Source organism: Tursiops truncatus, chromosome 4 (assembly GCF_011762595.2).
Source record: "Tursiops truncatus isolate mTurTru1 chromosome 4, mTurTru1.mat.Y, whole genome shotgun sequence".
NCBI classification, from domain to species: Eukaryota; Metazoa; Chordata; class Mammalia; order Artiodactyla; family Delphinidae; genus Tursiops; species Tursiops truncatus.
Genome location: NC_047037.1, coordinates 129,366,634 through 129,387,619, shown reverse-complemented (window position 1 = coordinate 129,387,619; position 20,986 = coordinate 129,366,634).

Here is a 20,986-nt window from a genome sequence, read left to right as displayed (position 1 = left end):
ATTAAATAAAAAATATTAACCATGCCCTTCAGGGACTCAACATCAAATAGAGGAAAAGAGGAGGCTGATATATAATTAATAAGAATATGGTGTGTTTAGTTATAAAATTGAGAAGTGTGACCAGATGCATTGAAACTCACCAAGACCATGACTGGCTCCCCAGCTTCATGCCTAAGTGAACAAAGAATGCCCAATTTTGGCATTTCATAGGATCATAGAGGAAAAAGCCAAGTTGTTTTTAAAGAGAGGAAAAGAATATGATTAGAAATTGTTACGGGGAGCTGATATTCAGATAAAGAGGTATACGTAAGGATGACTTTTAAGAAATTTAAATATGTGAAATGCAATGTAACTCCATTCCCCTCTCTTTCCAATGAAACCTCCATTACATCTAAATTGCTTTTTTAAAATTGTTTTTGGATTTGAATCTTTTTCTAGGTTCTGTGAAGTGTGGTGAGAAAGGCCTCAGATATGTGTTAGGTGAAGTTCATAGCCCTCTAGTGTACAGTAACAGTTAAGTGACTATGTCCCAAAGAGATTTCAAATCAACATGTCCAAAATCAAACTTTTATCTCTGTTCCCCAAAGCAGATGCTCTTGCAGTGTTCCCCATCTCAGTGAAGTGGGCAGATGCCAACCTGATTACCTAAACCAGAAGCCTGAGTATTACCTTGACATCTCTTCTCTCCTCACTCACCGAATCCAAATCAGTAAAGGTGCATCCAGACAGCTTAACAGCCCATATATCCTCTAACTCCATTCACCTCTGTCTACCCCACATGAAATCATACCCCCATCAATTTGCTCAAGTACTACTACCTTCGCCTCTTACCTGTATCTCTCCCAACCTCATACCCTCCAAGCTGTTTTCCACATTGCAACCATAGTGACCTTGCTGAAACACAAATCTGATCATGTCGGATTTGGAGTAGCTGATGAGGAGAATGAGTGAACTGGCCAAAGATAGAGGAACCTGGAGACTCTGGATAGAAAATTGGGAACACAAGGATCTTAAAGAACATTGATCCCAGATCCTTCATTTAACAGGAGGAGTCTGAGGTCTAGTCAGCCAACAAATGCAATTTGCCCAACAGATACACAGGCACAGAACAAAGGTTTTTCAATCTGTAATCAGTTTTCTTCCTTGTATCCCACATGTCTTGGTGTCTAGAACTGTGCTGTCACCCTTTTCACTGACTCTTGAAAAAAAAAAATTGTTCGCTTATTTTATTATTATTTTTCAAATTAACAAAGCACATATAAGATTGGCTTGAGAAAAACAGGAGGCATAAAAATGACTCAGATATTGTCCAATAAATGGGCAGTTGGTACCCATGGAGGAGAACCACCTTATACATTCTGGAAATAATGTCAGCGCAAAACAATCTACTAAGTTTTCTGATTACATGCGGCCATGAACCAGTTGATGGACTTCAACCATAGTATAATAAAAGAGGCAGCAATGAAGAATACTTTATATTAATTCCATACAAACTTTCTCTTTCTTAGAGAATGGGCTGATAGACGCTAAGGTTGTATTTTTATATGCTACCTTCTGGATATATTATTAGAAAAATTATAGTCACTGAGACAGTAAACCCCATGAAACACAGAATTCACTTGTGCCCCACACTAATGTCACCCATGTCCTTCTTTAGGGAAGGTGGGCTACAAAGTACATGTTCAGTCAATAGCCAGAGCATGAAATAGAATTTTAGTCACTTTGTAATAAAAAAATATCACGTTTCATGATGTCAGATGGAGAAATGGTACAAGAGAATTCTCCCAATAATAAAGAAATCCAGCAAAAGAGTCAAGATGTAGAGAGGAATGCAATTCCCAAAAGACAAAATGAGATTTTTGTACACTTTGTTTTCAAAAATCTTTTCTCAGTGGACTTGAGTCAATGTCTTACTTTATCCAAATTGGCTTTCACTTCTGTAACTATTATTAGAGTTGTTGAACTTTGCTTGTACATGTTGTAGATCCTGTGGTTCCCACGTTTTGTCAAAAACAGTCACCTGAAATATTTTTGTGGTTGAGATATGCGATGAATTAGTTGGCTACTTGAAGACTTCCATGATTCCGTGAGCAGTTTGCTCTGTCTTCTTGCTGGTTCTCATCACTCCTCTCTAAGTTTGAATGTGGTTAAGGGAAAAAAGGCAAAATAAAAGTCTATTTTGAGCTACATGACACCACCATGACTAAATATATACTGTACTTGTGACTTTGGACAGTTTTATCATTGCCACACTCCAGGGCCCACAAATTGCTGCTACTAAATAAGAAATGTCCATTGTATATTTTTATGGCCTAAATTCACACATTGATATATATAATATTTGTATTTTACTGAATGTTTGGATCTCTCTCTCTCTCTCTCTTTTCTTTTGATGAAGAAAAATGGAGCATAATGGTAATAGAATAACAACAATCTATTTTTAGGGATTTTCATGCTATATCTTCCTAAAGTCAACCATGACCATTTATATAAGTAGAATAAATATGGCTAGGAAATCAAACATGAATGAGACAGGCAGGAACATCTGAATTGATAGGGCCATATATGGGTTCAGAAGTGAGAGAGAGAAAAGGGAAACCATGATTGTACTCCCATGAACAAATACAAAGAATAAATTAATTGTTATTTTTGATCCAACTTTGAAGTAAGGCATGTAGTTGATTTAACAAAGCAGCTTATGACCTTAAAATGTTGGGTTCATTTTTGAATTGTATACATCTTCTCAGTTCCCCAGAAGAGTCATCATATCTTGTTAAGAATAGAACAAACATTGGTAAATTAATGGATTAATGAATAAAACTGTATGTTTAGAAGTGGCACAATGTAGTTGGTGAAGTCATGTATAGGAAGACTAAATCTGCTTTGTGATTTAGAACAAAAATACTGGAGCTGCTTAGTGACTCAATTTCCCCTCGTACCAACTAGCAAGAACATAATCCATTTGAAAAATTGTTTTCAATGATGGTTGACAGTTGTCGTGGTACTGTACAGATTTTACAGATTTTGTGTAGGGCTGGGTAGAAGAGTAAAGGCACAAATATCTGGTTCTTGTCAATCATTTGTTTTTTACCACTGAAGTGATGATGTAAGGCTATAAAGAGGAACTGCCCTGATTCCATAGACACGAGCAGAGTTGGACGTAGCATCATCATGGTGACTCCAAAAGAGAAAAGTGAGGCCACAGTGTGCTCTTTCCCCAACATCCTGGATAAATTTCCAACTCTGCTGCTGTCTGAGGTGCAGCAACACGTCATGGAGGATTTTCTGTAAGCCATATTTTGACATTCTGCTCTTGTTCATGGTGTGCACCAGACAGGAACATATGGTTCCAAATGTCTGTGGCAGTTGTGTAGAGGACACAACAGAAATAGTTGTTTTATGTTGAAAATATAAAAAAGAGGAATATGGAATGCAATGAATTGGCCACTGAAGAGCAAAAACCTTCAATATTTCAAATTGCCTCTTATGGGTGTCAGAGGGAAAAAATGTAGAGAGAGTTAAAACATTGATAATGTCTACTGCTGTGAGAAAAAAATGTTTTCACTGATTACTGTAGAACTATTCAATGACAAAAATCAATATTACTCAAAGAAAGTTGGTTCCTTGTCTAAGTACTTTTATAAGAATACAGGTATTTTGTAATAGTACTTTAAAAAGGAGTTTCTCTTTGAGGATTTCAAAAAAATAAACAAAATCAGTTGATAAACTGGTATGGTTCTCCATGTGAATTTTCAGGTCAATAATTTGCACTGTGGTGGGAAGAAATTTGTTTACATTGTCCTGGGATAAATATCCATATAACTGGGCTTTTATCTGTTCTTTCTTCATTATGCAGTGAGCTTTTAGAGATCACTTCATATGCCCCAAATATCTGAGTTGCACAGAGTAATGCATTTTCTGTTTTCACTCATTTAGGATCTAGTAGCTTTTTTATGACTGTGGTCACCCTGCTCTCTCCTTGCTATTATGCTACAGATGATTCAAAGGCAATTAGTACACAGGCCTGGGGATGCTTTTAAAATTGACTGGTCATGGACAAACTCAGGACACTTTAATCAAGTAATGTCTTACAACATGCCTGCTTCCTACATAAAGAGGTATGTTACCTTCCTGAAGTAGGAAATTGCTTGCCATAAAGAAACAGGCTATCAAATGTGATTCTTGTGACTGTGGTCTACTTTGCTGTGACCAGAACACTAAGGATAAGATTAATCACCCAACTATCAAAAGTAATAAATATCTAGTAATTACAAGCTAACTAAAAAATAACAGGGTAGGTAAAATACACTACAAAGATTGAGAAATAACTAGGGAAATATACTTCCAGGTCCCCTCAGAAGCAGGCACAGGCAAGAATTCAATTATTGTAAGTTAACTGGGGAGTTAATTCAAGGAAAAACCAAGGTACGAGGCAGGAAAAGAGAAGAAGCTGATGAAAGATGCATTACCCGCCCATCAAGTGATCACTGCAGGCAACTGGAACAGAATTCCCTTCGTGAACTTTGAGAGAAACTATAGAACACATTTCAGAGTTCTCCCAATTGAGGGGCTGGTTCCAAGATACTGAACATAGACTTAACTTTCAAACCGTCAAAAAAAAAAAAAAAAAAAAAAGAAAAAAAAAGAAAAGAAAAAGAAAAGGGGAAAAAAAAGCCCTCATGAAGAATCCCAGCTGTTTTCAGGAAGCCAGGTTCACAGGCAGAGGTAAATGCTGAGAGCATATGGGTGGGGCAGTGAAAGCATCTGCTACTGCAATTTATACTAAAATTTATAAAATAAGTGTTTCTGGTTAAAGGTGAAGGATTTAATACATTTCCTCCAGAAAACTCACTAAAACTACAGTGCAGGGACTGGGAGAAAATGCAATCATTGAGGAGTGGAAACTTACCTGGCCAACTAGAGAATACTAAATATGGAACTATCACTGCTAAAAGGCAAGAGTCAACCTGCTCTTCAGGGTAGAAAAGTCTCATGGCTAGAAGCTAGCAGCCTGGAGTGCCTCCAGGACCTCAGGGACATGGAGAGCTAATGTAAGAAGGATTGCTGGAAAGCTCTTTAAGAAGTGGTTACATCCACACCACGGGATAACTTCCTCTCCCCATGACTTTCACATAAAACTGGGGACATTTCTCTAGAGATGGTAAATCTCAGGCTCTCTAGATAGGAGGATGCCAGACTTAAAAAGAAGCATAATTAACAGTCTGTACTGGGGGATTAAGTAAACACAGATGCAAACGGAAGTTGGAGTTGGTGGCTTTCTTCATTTGCAAGCCTCCCAGTTCACAGACAGTTAGAGCTTGACTCTTAAGGAAGGGCACCATGAGAGTCTTCTCTTGGAAATGTAATCAGCCCAAAAGAAAACTTTTTTTCATTTCCTTCAAATTTATTTATTAAAGAGAAATACATATATAGTTGAATTCCCATTCTGCCTGCCCCAAAGGCAACCAACATTGTGATATTTCTTTGCCATGACTTTATATTACCTACATAGTATCCTTTTGTTTTGTCTTGTTTTTGTATTTGTTTTCTCGTTTGTTTTTTATTGAAGTACAACTGCAGTACAAATGTAAGTTAAAGGTGTATAATACAATGATTCACAAGTTTTAAAGGTTATACACCATTTATAGTTATATTATAAAATATTGGCAATATTCCTCATGTTGCAAACTATATCTTTATAGCTTATTTTATACCTAATAGTTTGTATCTCTTACCCCCCCATCCCTATATTATCCCTCCCCCTTCCCTCTCCTCACTGGTAACCACTAGTTTGCTCTCTATATCTGTAAGTCTGCTTCTTTTTCGTTATATTCTTTAGTTTGTTGTAGAAATCTCTTAAATATACTCTTAAAAATGCTGACATTAGAGGTTCCCTGATGTCACTCCACATTATTCTCTAGCAAAGTTTAGAACCCACATGCCCTGCCTAATTTGACTCTGTACTTGCAATCAGCTTTCTAGTCCTCCTTCCTTAATGATGAACAAACAACAAAGGGTTGTAGGACATTTGAGAAACTTCCCACCGTGATAACTGGAGACCAAAAACACAGGAAAAAAAAAGCATCTTGAAAGCAACAGAAAGTATTTAGGGTAGAAAAGTCCCCCAATAATATCCTCAGAGGGTTAAGGATAGATATTACATCTGTGAAACAAAAACAAGATATTTAACATTGAGAGGGAAAAAATAACTCATAAAATAAAAACATAATAGCATAAATGAAAAAAAATCATAAAAGGAGGACTTCCCTGGTGGCGCAGTGGTTGAGAGTCTGCCTGCCGATGCAGGGGACATGGGTTCGTGCCCCGGTCCAGGAAGATCCCACATGCTGCGGAGCGGCTGGGCCTGTGAGACATGGCCACTGACCCTACGCATCTGGAACCTGTGCTCCACAACGGGAGAGGACACAACAGTGAGAGGCCCGCGTACCGAAAAAAAAAAAAAAAAAAAAAAAGATAAACAATAGTAACGATACATAGTGAAATAAGAAAGAGGTTCTAACAGCCACTTCTAGGTCGTTTAGGAAGAGATGGGATATTTGGGTGGTTTTACTGTTTGGAAAAGTATGAACTTATGTATGACAAAACTTTGGAGGATCTATTGTAAAATATATTTAAGAGGCTAGGTTGACTGCCATACAAACTTGGTATGAATTTCACTCTTGGTTTTATTCCTGTTCTCCACACTCAATTAATTCCATGGTTTCCTGGTAACCACCATATTATTCATAGGTACATTTTTTGGCTTTTGAGAAGGGCTAGCCCACTCTTAATGTTTTTCCCCAACATTCACTAACATCAAAGCCTTCATTGGCACACAGCAACGAAAATCCCACATGCTGTAACTAAGACCCGGCACAGCCAAATAAATAAATATTTTTAAAAAGAGAGATCTGACCTTTACCCTGGGTTTGGGGGAGGTAGTGTATGTTATACCTGATAAAAAAGTCTTTATTTAGGGCAGGGACTAGCCATACTTGATAGTCTTAGTGTAGAAGATGACCATGGCACAACGACCAGCCATATGATTGGGAGGGAAGTATCACTTGCCCTGGACAGTGAGTCAAATCATTTGGAAACCAATCAATCAATCAATCATGCCTATGGAATGAAGCCCCAATAACAACTCTGGACATTTGGGCTCAGGTGACTTTTCCTGGTTGGCAATATTTCATGATATTGACATATCACAGGTTAAAGCTAGGAGGGTAACATGTCCTAACTGCAGGAGGAGAGGACAACAGAAGCTCTGCACTTGGAACTCTCCCAGATTCTGCCCTATATGTCTCTTGTTTGGCTGATTCTCATCTGTATCCTTTCCTTATAATAAACCATAACCATGAGTATAATAGCTTTTAGTGATAATAATTGAGCTTGAGGGTGATTTTGGAAATTCCCCAAACTTGCAGCTCGTGTCAGAAGTGAGAGAAGTCATGGGGACTGTGCCCTCAAAACTGAGACTTTGGCTAGCTCTGGGCACATGAGATCCAGAAAACAGGAAATGTCTCTGAGGGGAAAGACAGGAATAGCCTAGATAAACAAGGAAGGAAAGTACCAAAATGACAGCTGCTTTGAAGGCCAAGAGTGCCCAGCACAGGGAGTAGGAAAATGAAGGTGTCCATGGAGGATGTCTCCAAGGGGAAATAAATTGATGCAAGCAAATTTGTGAAAATTGTGTAGAGAAGTTATTGGAATCTGTGAAAAATGGGCAATAAAGAGAAATCAAGCCAATGAAAAAATAAGACAAAAAACAGAAACAAAACAAAAAATCTTCAGGAAAAATGAGTAAGAGAAAAATGTAATCACAGTGCATCCCAGTGCTCAATTGTGCTTCAGAGTCAAATAAAACCCTGAATAATGATTGAATTTGAAGCCTTAGTTTATTAAGAAGAGGAGAAAGGGAAGCCAATGGAATGAAGGTGTTAAAGAGTGAAAATCTCATATACCATGACAGAATGATGGATAATACCTCCAACTCATGAAGCCTACAAGAACTATTTATATACATTATGTAGAAACATGGGATGTGTAAATGCTGGACAAAATAGCTGTAATGGTTGAAGAAACACTGGGCAGCAGAGAGAAGTGGTATTGTTATGTCACGTTTTTATTTAGTGCTAACTTCTAAAACTATATGTGTGTATTTCTCTGATAAATAAAAGCAATAGTTTAAAAAATACAGGATACTTCCAGGAATAGATTATGAAGAAAGAAATTAAACCAAGATGTAATGATTAGAAACTTGGATTAATTTATATGATTTAAATATGAAGAAGCTTAGTGTGTTTTGTTGTCAAGAAACTTAAATTGAAAATCCATAAGGAAGGCTGGGATGAATAAAAATTAGAATGTTGTAATGGTTGTGAGCTTCAGTTTTGGATTTTTAAAGGCAATTACCAGCTCTCTAACACAGGTTCTTTACGGTTTCTGCTCACTTATTTAATCATTCCAAAACTGAATTAATTTGAGATTATAAGATTGCTGAAAATAATGATTATTAAAATACGTGCAAAAGCAAACTTTGACTACATTACGTATGTGTACAAGATATGCCATTTTACACCTCCCTTTCTGAACTGAGATTTCTTGGTTATGTCTTACAGATATCTTGGCATTCCAAGCATTCAAATCCGATCAGTCTACAAAGATACATTGAGTTCCGACCACGTGTCAGGAGTTGGGAAAGGCTCTGAATGTATCCACAGCCTCGACCCCATATGAAAAGACCCTGTCTTCCTGATGCTTGCAATCTAGAAGGAGAGAGAAACACTAAACTAGTGAACAAATAGTTAAAATTGGTAATAAATACCAAGAAAGAAAAGTGCAGGGTGCTATGGAAGGGTAAAATTGGGTGGACATATTTTTCATTGTGGATTCAAAGAAAGCCTCTCTGAGTAATGAGGTATGAGGCACAAATAATGCTTCATTAGGAAAAGTGTGAGGAAAGGAATACTCAAGATGCTGAGAGCAGCTTGGGGAAATGTTCTGACACACAGAGTTGGACATGATTGAGGACCAGAAGAGAACTAGTTCGACAAGATCGAAGTGAGAAGGAGAGTTCCCTGCCATGTGGCTGAAATGTGGAGGAACAAGAGAAGCAAACAAGAGGTGAAGATGCTGATATTCTTGTGGCCTTGGTGGTGAGGACTCTGCCTTACGAAGCACATAGCTGAGTGGGTGAATGACTATGAGTTGGAAAGATAGAGCCAGGCTCAAAGGTTTCACATCAGCTTTAGAATCAATTCTCAGATCTTCAGGAAGGCTGGTAAGGACATTCACTGGAGGATCTGGTCTTCTGAGATGCAGATGAGACTCCTCTGGTGCTATTCTCTCTCCAGCTCACATCAACCACTCAGGGGTTACTGCAAATATTTACATAGTTGGAGCCCTCCCTTGCCTGGAATGTTCTTCTTCTTCCCCCTTCAGTAACTCCCAGCTAACTCTTAAGGCAAGGTTTAAAGGCTTCTTCCTCAGAGCACTCTTTCCTAAGCTCCTACCCCAAAGCACGTTCCACTTTTCAAATCTATCACATCCTTCTGCTTCCTTTCATGGAACCTGCATTCTGTCTCTGTGCCTCAATGTGCTCTTCTGAAAAATGAGTGGAGTAATATTAGTGACCACCTCAGGGGGTCATGGTGACTCAAATATAAACCACAAAATATAGTGCCGGGCCTATGGTAAAGGCTCAGTAATGTTAGCTATCATTTGATAGAAGGAAGGCACAAAAGAATATATATTGTATTTATATTGTCTCAAAGCATGCAAAACTAATCCTTGCTGTTGAAAGTCAAGATAATTGTGACATTGGGGCAGGGGGTGTAGCCGAGAGGGACCACAGAGGTTCTGATGGAGTTCTGTTTCTTATCTGGGTGGTTGATTACATGACAGTGTTCATTTTGTGATAATTCATCTTTGAGCTCAAAACTTAGGATTTGTACTTTTGCACTTTAATAAGAGTAGTACTGGGCTTCCCTGGTGGCGCAGTGGTTGAGAGTCTGCCTGCCAATTCAGGGGACACGGGTTCGAGCCCTGATCTGGGAAGATCCCAAATGCCGCTGAGCAACTGGGCCCGTGAGCCACAACTACTGAGCCTGCGTGTCTGGAGCCTGTGCTCCGTAACAAGAGAGGCCGCGACAGTGAGAGATCTGCTCACCGCGATGAAGAGTGGCTCCCGCTTGCTGCAACTAGAGAAAGACCTCGCACAGAAACAAAGACCCAACACAGCCAAATATAAAAATAAATAAATTAGGGCTGCCCTGGCGGCACAGTGGTTGAGAGTCCGCCTGCCAATGCAGGGGACACGGGTTCTTGCCCCAGTACAGGAAGATCCCACATGCCGCCGAGCGGCTGGGCCCGTGAGCCATGGCTGCTGAGCCTGCGCGTCCGGAGCCTGTGCTCCGTAACAGGAGAAGCCACAGCAGTGAGAGGCCCGTGCACCGCAAAAAATAAATAAATTAATAAATAAATAAATTAATAAATTAAAAAAAGAGTAGTACTTACCTCCCAAGGTGGCTATCAGTATTGACTCCATTAATACATGTAACAGCACTAAGAAGAGTGTCTTAGAAGGAATATATAATAAAACACAAAACAAGTACTCATTATTTTAAGGAAAAGCTTATTTATAACCAAAAGAGAACAGAGATGAGTTGTGAGCCCTTCCTTTATAAAAATGACTTTTGGAGCTGGAAGGAGAAATGGAGAACATCAGTCCCCATTGGCTTTTAGACAGCAGTCCAACCATTCATGTTATGGTTGGGCCTCAGGAGGTGATGGGACTTGGCTATGAGCAGTGAGCCACAGTTAGTGATCAGACCAGGGTTGGGACCCAGGTCTCCTGACATCCTGACTGCCCAGCCTGGATCTTTTCTTCTTTACTCTCCTTACTTATACAGTAAGTCCCCTACATATAAAACCTTCACATTGCGAACTTTCAAAGATGTGAACGTGCATCTGGTAACAGCAAGGAACCAGAACCTGTGCCATCAACGTCAGGTGTGAGTGAAACTGCAGCTTGCCCTCCGTCTGCTATTGCTGATGATCCTTCAGCTCTACCATCTCCCACCGCCTCTCCCTCCTCCAGTCAGTAACTCTTCTTGCCTGTGCACTTGATGCCAGCCCCTGTATGCCAGTTGTTGTGCTGTACTGCTGTACTTTTCAAGGTACTGTACTGTAAGATTAAAAATGTTTTCTTTATTTTTTGTTTGCTTTTTATGTATTATTTGTGTGAAAAGTATTATAAATCTATTACAGTACAGTACTATATAGCCGATTGTGTCAGTTGGGTACTTAGGCTAACTTTGTTGGACTTATGAACAAATTGGACTTCTGAACGTGCTCTCAGAATGGAACTCATTCATATGTGAGGGACTTAATGTATATGGAGGTAGCTAAATACCAACTTGGTTCAGACCTTCCACATGACGGATTATTTTTTACACTCTCAGGTTGTAATAATAGGATATAAAGAGTTGAATAAATAAGACATTTTTTCTTTCAAAGATTTTACTACAGTTGTTTTCCATAGTGCTTTCACAAATGGACCAGTGTTAGTATGAAAATTACAGTAAAATTGTTAAGGTGTGTGTGATGGTAGCCATGGTGCTGAAAATTCAAATGTTAGGAGAAACCCCTACTGCATATAGCATTTTGCTCACATTTGACATGTAAGATTATACTCGAGATTTTCTAGATACAGGGCACTATATTAATGTCCTGAGTATGACACTAAATATAAACTGATCTTTGTAGGAGCTCTGAAAGAAATCCGGTTCATTATTCAGTTCCGTCCTACAAATGTGCATTTATGAATTGTAGGTTGTATAGATTATGACTTCATTCATACATTCATTCATTCGATGAGCATTTATGAAGTTTCCCCTAATTGCCAGGCATACTGCTAAATGCTGAGGTTTCCTGTAAACAGAGCAGTCTGCTATCATTGAGTTTCTAATAAAGTGAACAGACATTTAGAGAGTTGATAATGACCACGAGAGAACTGAGCAGGGCACTATGAGGGAAATTAATGTAACAAATTTAGATCAGACAGACAGAATGGATCGAAAGAGGCAATGGGAGAGAGGAACAATTAAGAATCTATTGTAATAGACTAGATAGAAGATCACGGTGATTTGGGCAAGTGTAGTGGTTCTCATCTAGGGGTGATTTCTACTTCAGAGGACATTTGGCAATGTCTGCAGACATTTTTTGGTTGTTACAGCTTGGGAGGAGGGTACCACTGACATCTAGTGGATAGAGTCCAGGGAAGTCGCTGAACATCCTATAAGGCACACGACAGCCTCCGCAACAAATAATTTTCTGGCCCCAAATGTCAAAAGTTTTGAGGCTGAGAAACCCCAGGCTAGTATGACAGCAGCGGAGCTGCAGAGAAACAAATTAAAGAAATGTCTGGGGCATAAAACCAATAGTGTATGAAAACAGACTGGATGTAGTAGGAAAAGTAAGGATGACGTCCTGAGTTATTCATTTTAATAACTGGATGGAAGGTGGTACATGTACTGAAATGAGGAACTTTGGAAGGGGACTGAGGAGGGAGCAATAATATGGCACAGAATTAAGTGATTGACTTGCTTAGTCAGTAGGAAACAGTAACTACAATTGGTTATGTGAATCTGGAGTTCAGAGGCAAGTCTGAATAAAAGAGAAAATTTGGGATCCTTGCTTAAAGATATTCAGTGTCTTAGAAGAAACATGTGACATCACCTAAGGAAAAAAGTATAGATAAGGAAGTTGTCAAGAAGTGAGGATTTTGATCCCAAATCAGCTGCACATTCTTAGGAAGCTCTAAAAGCCACTTGATCTTTTGTTTTCAGTACCCTGGGTAACATCATAAGTAAACTCTAGTATACTCACCACTTGGAAAACACGTTTATAACATTTGGGTTCCTTAGTTTATTCTAAGCCATTTTTCTTTATGTCTAGTTATATTATTAAAATTAAGTCATTTTAAATGGATTGCTATCTAAGTAATGTCACCAGCTCTCACAAGATGCACAATGCTGCACGCTACCGTATTGCTTCATTATTAACCACGGTGTATCAATTTAAGCTTAAGATTTGGGAAATGGGGAAAAGACCGAATGCATTCAATTGGAAACTTTTATTCTTAAGAGAGCACTATGAAAATGTGAATCAAGAGTGACAAACAGTCATTTGGGGCAAAAATATAACTAGATGCATATATACACAAGATACAGTGCTTCTAAAAAGCACAAAACAAATTAACAGCAGCTGCTGATCTCTCATGAGTAACTTACACCATGAGCCTGTGTACATGAGCAGTGGAGGAAAGCATTTTAACAAGGAAATAAATTTCAGTTTTAAGCTTTACAGATGATACAGAAAAGTAACTTAAGTGTGCATGTGTTCTTTAAGAAGCCTACTTTAGGAAATGCAATCTTTCTCATATTTCTACCAACCAAAAAGAACTTAAGACCAAGGGTCATGCAGGTAAAAGTAATAAAATTTCCTTCAATAGTATTGGACCAAATTACTATTACTACACTATTAACTGAGTCATTTTCTAACAGACAAAATATTTTAGGCTTTGCCATCTGAGGCATATTTAAACTAGAAATGTATGTGTAGATTAATTTAACCAAAAAAGTAAATTATCACAAATGAACTAATATATACTGAGTAATGAAAACCTTGGAAAATACTTTGTATGCAGTAGCTCATATAATCCTCCAATGGTGCTACTGCGTTATTATCATTCTCATTTTACAGATGAAGATATCAAATCCTAAAGAGAGTGTGACAGTCAGTATAGAGTAGGTTTCACTGTAATAACAAACAGATCTCAAAATCTTAATGGATTACAACACAAAATTTGTTTTCACTGATTTGTCAACAGTTTGCTGCTGATCTGACAACTATTGAAGCAACTCCTTCCCAAAAGGTGACTCAGGGGTCCAGGCTGCTTCCATCTTGACCGCTAGAACTTGCAGCTTTCAGAATTACTCTGGCAGAAGAAGATAGTGCTGGAGGGAAATGGGAGATCCTTTCACTTCTTTCCTTCTCACCCAGAAATGCCACATACTACTTCTACTCACATTTCATTGGTTAAATATATATTTTTATGCCTAACTGAAAAGATACAGGTTTTAATATGCCCGGAAGAAGAGAAATGGCTATAGGTAAGTATCAGCAATCTCTCCTATAGGGAGATAAAGTAATTTAACCAAGGCTACAAATCTAGAATTGGGTAAAACCAGGATTCAAACAGTTTGTTCAAAAGCTGACCTAATTCTGGAGTTTGGGATCTCAAGATCTAGACATGCAATATCTATTATCTATTAACCCCATATGTATCAAGAAAAATAGGCCACTGATTATGCTTTACACAAATCTTTAGGTTTTAAAAAAAATCCTCTAACAAGCTTTATATTTATTCTTAATTTAAATAATACTTACTAAGGATTTATAAAGTACCCATTATTTGAATTTTGAAGCATCACTTCCTCATCAAGTTCTTCCCAAATTCCTAAAGAGGTTAAAGTTCTCCTTTTCATCATGCCCTAAGTACCATTTTGTAAAACGCATCACATTTCTTTACTACCTATGAGTTTCATTATGGCAGCAACCATATTCCCACTGTGTATCCAGGGCTTGGCCCAACGCCTCCCACAAAGTAGGCACTCAAATATGCATTGAATGAGCCAATGAATGAATGAATGACAGGAAAGTTTGTCTCTTTTCTGAAGCAAGTCATATCATATCATATCATATCATCAGACACTTTCTGGACTTAGAAATGTTCCTCGGCCAAATAAATGAAATTTACTCATTTACAACTTCCAGTCAACGTTCTTATTTTTCTTATTTCTTCTCACTTGCCTAATACTATGACTACATTCTTTTAACACAGAGCTCTTCAAATTTCTGAAGATAACCTGCATATGCTCCTAATTTTTCTTGGTTTCATCAATCTATGCATGAGATGCATTCTTAAATCCAAATCAACCCTTCTTCTTATCTGTGGATATGTTCTGTTTTATCAACTATCATACAGAAGTATCCAGAACTAGGCAGAGTATTTGAAGTATGAACTGACTAGCTGCCAACAGTGAGGCTATAAGCTCTCTTGGAGGATGGATGGTGCATGTTTCCCACTATAGGGTCTTCGGTAAAAAAAATATATATATATATATATTTTATATATATATATATATATATATATATGGCATCTGGCACCACATATAAGGGTCAATGAATAAATGCATCTGAAGTTATATTACATTTCTTTTTGTAATTCTTTCCTATTATAGGTCTATATACCTGTGGACATGTTTTTCAGATGAATTAACTCAGTTTAGGTCAGTTCTCCAAAATCCATACTCAGAGGGGAAAAAACAAAACAAAACAAAAACAAAAACTCTATGAGTGTTAACGCAGACCTAGCAAACATTTATACAGAACATTCCTCCACAAGGCTCAGAGGAAATTAAGCCAAAATGATCAAATGATGATGATTTCCCCAGGGAAGTGTCCTTGTCCTTCTACGGAGAAATAGTCTCCAAACCTACAGTGCTAAAATAGCCTCTCTTCCAGCGTTCAAACGTGACAGTCAAAAGAAATCAAGAAAAGGAGCGGCGCTGGAAGCTGCCTCTTTCCCAGTTCTGCACGTGTAAATGGAAGCAATTTACAAGAGATTATCTTGGGTCTGAATAGGAAAGAAGGCACTTTAATCTTAGAGGGCTGAAAGTATCTCATTTTTCTCCTCTTCCTCCTCCTTTTCTTCATCTTTGCCAGAGTTGAAATAAGAGCTCCTCTATTCTCTGAATACTGGCGTCCGAGATGGCGATTTTCCATCAAGTGATGGGAAGAGTCGTAGTTGGCCATCTCTACGACCCCCCCTAACAGGCGCACGGGGACATTACCAAGGAAGCTCCTCTGCCACTCACAGCCCACAACAGAGGCTGCCTTTGCTCTGACCAGCAGGTTAAATTTTCTGTCTTCAGGATGCAATACTCAATAGACTTTCCAGCATCACAGCGCAAAGTTGAGGGAGACGGAGAATGTGCGTGCGTGTGTGCGTGTATGAGTGTCTGGATCAGTGTATTGGAGCGGGCAGTAAATAAAGGCTGGGGCCAGCGAGGGGAAGAGGAAAGCAAGAATTGAGAAGCAAAAGCGTGGCTCGGATCCTAGTGAACCTGCTGGAGCTCCTCCGGCTTTTGCTCAGAGCCCCTGCACCAACTCACCCAGTACCCCCTCTCCTTCCTCCTTCGCCTTCTCTCCCCCTTTCCCCTCCTTGTCTCGTTGCACCCTCCACCTACCCTCCCCCGCCCCCTCCACTTTCTCATCTGACCAGAGGACGAATGAGTGAGGCGTTCCAGCAAATTGGGACAGCAACTTTCCTCAGCTGGTCTCCCGGCTCCGGGAGCAGTTGCGCCCTGCTTCCCCGCGGTCTGCGGCCCATGGAGGAGGAGGGGGAGCCGCAGCCGTGATGGGCTAGCGGCAGAAACGAGAAGCCAGCCCCGAGCGAGCCCAACGTCGCCAGCCAGCTCCGCGTTCCCACGCCGGTTCCCTCAATCTCTTTCCGGGGGGCCGGCGCGGGCGGAGGGGGGTAGGGTGAGGCGCGCAGGGTGCAAACGGGGAGTATCCCAGGGAGGATGAGGCGGGGACCCGACCTGAGCGGGCTGCCTCTCGAGGGCGTGCGACAGCGGCTGGGTCTGGGCAGGAATTAAGAAGCTGGGAAGATGGAGCGCCGCACACTCCTCGCGCAGCCCGGGCTCTGGACCAGGGACACCAGCTGGGCGCTTCTCTATTTCCTCTGCTACGTCCTCCCCCAGACGGCTCCTCAAGTACTCAGGATCGGTGAGTGAAACCCGGGGAACGCTCCAGGCTGCCGAGAGGCTCGGGGGATGTGCTTTCTCACCGCGGCCAGCGCGGGCTCCGCGGATCCCGGGCGAGGCAGTGCGCGTAGGCGCGGGGGCAGGAGCTGGGGGGAGTGGAAGTCAGCTCACCCGGGAGGCTCCAGGAGAGAAGTCTCGTCACAGCTTCTCTCCTGGCGAGTGCCGGGCTTCCCCGCGAGGTACGGTTGGCGGGTTTTTTAATCTGGGCTCCAGACACGCGGGCAAGAGAACAAGGGTTCGAGACTCTCCTGCACAGGTATCCTGCTCTGGGAGTGGGGTCGCGCGTGGCTACAGCCAGTCGGTTTGGGAGCGGAGATGCGCTCTCCCCTTCACCTCGGTGGGCGTCGCGCTGTCCAGATCCGCCGCCCGGGTCCCCGGCAACCGGGTCTCTGGGTACTCGCGGGCATGCCCAGATCTCAGGAGTAGAATTTGGGGACCACGAGGGACGCGAGGACTTCCCTGAGCCTGCTAGCCCCGATCCTCCAAGTTTTTATCCTTAAGTTGGGTTCTTCCACAAGGAGTCTCCAAAGTCTGGAGGATTCCATTAGAGTTGGGCAGAGTCGGGATCTTACTTCTGACGGAGGGTTCCAGGAGTAGGGAGGACCGTCAAGTCAGTGCCGTAAGCCGGCACCTAAGTTTTCCACTTGCTCCCCAATCTGTCCCGCCAGCCTGCCACTGAGCATGATCCAGACCCGTCAAGGTAACTCCCTGGAAGACTCTGGACTTCCGTCTCGAGGGGGGCGGTGGTGGGAATAAAAAGAGACTGGAAAACTAAATGTAGGAATCCCGGGGCAGCCTAAAGCGGGTGAAAAGCAAGCTCAGTAACAAGGGAGAGGGTGGGAATTTTGCTAGTCTGTGGATTCAGATACCTAAATGCACCCACCACCAGGGTTTGGTCTCTGGAGGCACCGAGCGATTTCTGAGCAGCATTTTGGGTTGAAAAGCTCTTTGACTACTTTAGTGTTCTCCCTTGCAAACTAAACCCAATTTCTATTCCTTTAGTCTCAGTTTGTCCTTTTCCCCCAACCCACTGTGCTTCTTAAAGACCCAGTGAGCGAGGAGAGCCACAGGTGAAGTCTTGACACCACACCACACGGGGCTCCCAGCTTCGCCAGTTTCTCACGTTAGGCACCAAGAGTGAAGTCCTCACGTCTGAGGGCTTCTAACTCATAACATTTCCAGGAACTGACAGAAAGTGCACTCTTTACTGACTCCTCTAAGTGGCTGAAATTTCTCAGTAACTTTGTTAGTTCCGACCTGCGATTGAAGAACCTCTTTCCAAAGATTCAGAACGTAGTTTCTGTCACTGAATATGCCGATTTAAAAAAAGAAAAAAAGAAAAAACATAGCAGTTTACTACGCTGAAGTGCATTTTCTCTAGGCACGTGGGATCTGAGTTTCAAGGAAAGAAAGGTTCTCAAATACTTTTACTGCAGACATCTTTTTCTAGACTAATGATAATGTACATTTTGGCAGTTAATTTAGACTGTTCATTTAAAAGGTCCCAAAGTATTCCTTTTACAAAAAAAAAACCACTCATAATTAAAATATCCTTCACCTTAGATATGTTCTAACCTTAAAATCCTTTTTTCTTTCTTTTTTTTCTTTTTTCTCTTTTTTTTTTTTTTTTTTTTGGATGCGATCAACCCTACACACTCTGGTAACAAAATTCCTGTGGACAATATGAAGTAAACAATCAGTGTGTTACAGTTTACAATGTTCATTAACTTAATTGGTGCTTTGCATATATTTTATTTATTATTTTAACCTCTTTATAGGAGTATAGCTGCTTTACAATGGTGTGTTACTTTCTGCTTTATAACAAAGTGAATCAGCTATGTGTATACATTTATCCCCATATCCCCTCCCTCTTACATCTCCCTCCCACCCTCCCTATCCCACCCCTCTAGGTGGTCACAAAGAACTGTGCTATGTGGCTGCTTCCCACTAGCTATCTATTATACATTTGGTAGTGTATATATGTCCATCCTACTCTCTCACTTCGTCCCAGCTTACCCTTCCCTCTCCCTGTGTCCTCAAGTTCATTCTCTAGGTCTGACTCTTTATTCCTGTCCTTCTCCTAGGTTTTTCAGAACCATTTTTCTTTCTTTCCTTTTTTTTTTTTTTTTAGATACCATATATATGTGTTAGCTTACAGTATTTGTTTTTCTCTTTCTGACTTACTTCACTCTGTATGACAGACTCTAGGTCGATCCAACTCACTACAAATGACCCAGTTTTGTTCCTTTTTATGGCTGAGTAATATTCCATAGTATATATGTGCCACATCATCTTTATCCATGCATCTGTTGATGGACACTTAGGTTGCTTCCATGTCCTGGCTATTATAAATAGAGCTGCAATGAACATTGTGGTGAAATTTTTGAATTATGGTTTTCTCAGGGTATATGCCCAGTAGTGGGATTTCTGGGTCATATGGTAGTTCTATTGTTTAGATTTTTAAGGAACCTCCATACTGTTCTCCATAGTGGCTGTACCAATTTAAATTCCCACCAACAGGGCAAGAGGGTTCCCTTTTCTCTACACACTTTCCAGCATTTATTGTGTGTAGATTTTTTGATGACGGCCATTTTGACTGGTGTGGAGGGATACCTCATTGTAGTTTTGATTTGCATTTCTCTAATGATTAGTGATGTTGAGCATCCTTTCATGTGCTTCTTTGCCATCTGTATATCTTCTTTGGAGAAATGTCTATTTAGGTCTTCTGCCCATTTTTGGATTGCATTGTTTGTTTTTTGATATTGAGCTGCATGAGCTGCTTGTAAATTTTGGAGATTAATCATTTGTCTGTTGCTTCATTTGCAAAATTTTCTCCCATTCTGATGCATACCTTTTCGTCTTTTTTATGATTTCCTTTGCGGTGTAAAAGCTTTTAATTTTCATTAGGTCCCATTTGTTTATTTTTGTTTTTATTTCCATTTCTCTAAGAGGTGGGTCAAAAAGGATCTTGCTGTGATTCATGTCATAGAGTGCTCTGTCTATGTTTTCCTCTAAGAGATTTCTAGTGTCTGGCCTTACATTTATGTCTTTAATCCATTTTGAGTTTATTTTTGTGTATGGTGTTAGGGAGTGTCCTAATTTCATTCTTTTACATGTAGCTATCCAGTTTTCCCAGCACAACTTATTGAAGAAGCTGTCTTTTCTCCATTGTATATTCTTGCCTCCTTTATCAAAATAAGTTGACCATATATGCATGGGTTTATCTCTGGGCTTTCTATCCTGTTCCCTTGATCTATATTTCTGTTTTTGTGCCAGTACCATACTGTCTTGATCACTGTAGCTTTGTAATATAGTCTGAAGTCCAGGAGACTTATTCCTCCAGCTCTGTATTTCTTTCTCAAGATTCCTTTGGTTATTTGGGGTATTTTCCATTTCCATACAAATTGTAAAATTTTTGGTTCTAGTTCTGTGAAAAATGCCATTGGTGGTTTGTTATCAATTGCAATGAATCTGTAGATTGCTTTGGGTAGTAGAGTCATTTTCACAATGTTGAGTCTTCAAATCCAAGAACATGGTACATCTCTCCATCTGTTTGTATCCTCTTTAATTTCTTTCATCAATGTCTTATAGTTTTCTGCATACAGGTTTTTTGTCTCCTTAGGTAGGGTTATTCCTAGGTATTTTATTATTTTTGTTGCAATGGCAAATGGGAGTGTTTCCTTAATTTCTCTTTCAGATTTTTCATCATTAGTGTATAGGAATGCAAGAGATTTCTGTGCATTAATTTTGTATACTGCTACTTTACCAAATTCTTGATTAGCTCTAGTAGTTTTCTAGTAGCATCTTTAGGATTCTCTAAGTATAGTATCATGTCAGCTGCAAAGAGTGACAGCTTTACTTCTTCCTTTCCTATTTGGATTCCTTTTACCTCTTTCTCTTCTCTGACTGCTGTAGCTAAAACTTCCAATACTAGGTTGAATAATAGTGGTGAGAGTGGACAACCTTGTCTTTTTCCTGATCTTAGAGGAAATGGTTTCAGTTTTTCACCATTGAGAATGATGTTTGCTGTGGGTTTACCATATATGGCCTTTATCATGTTGAGGTAAGTTCCCTCTATGCCTACTTTCTGG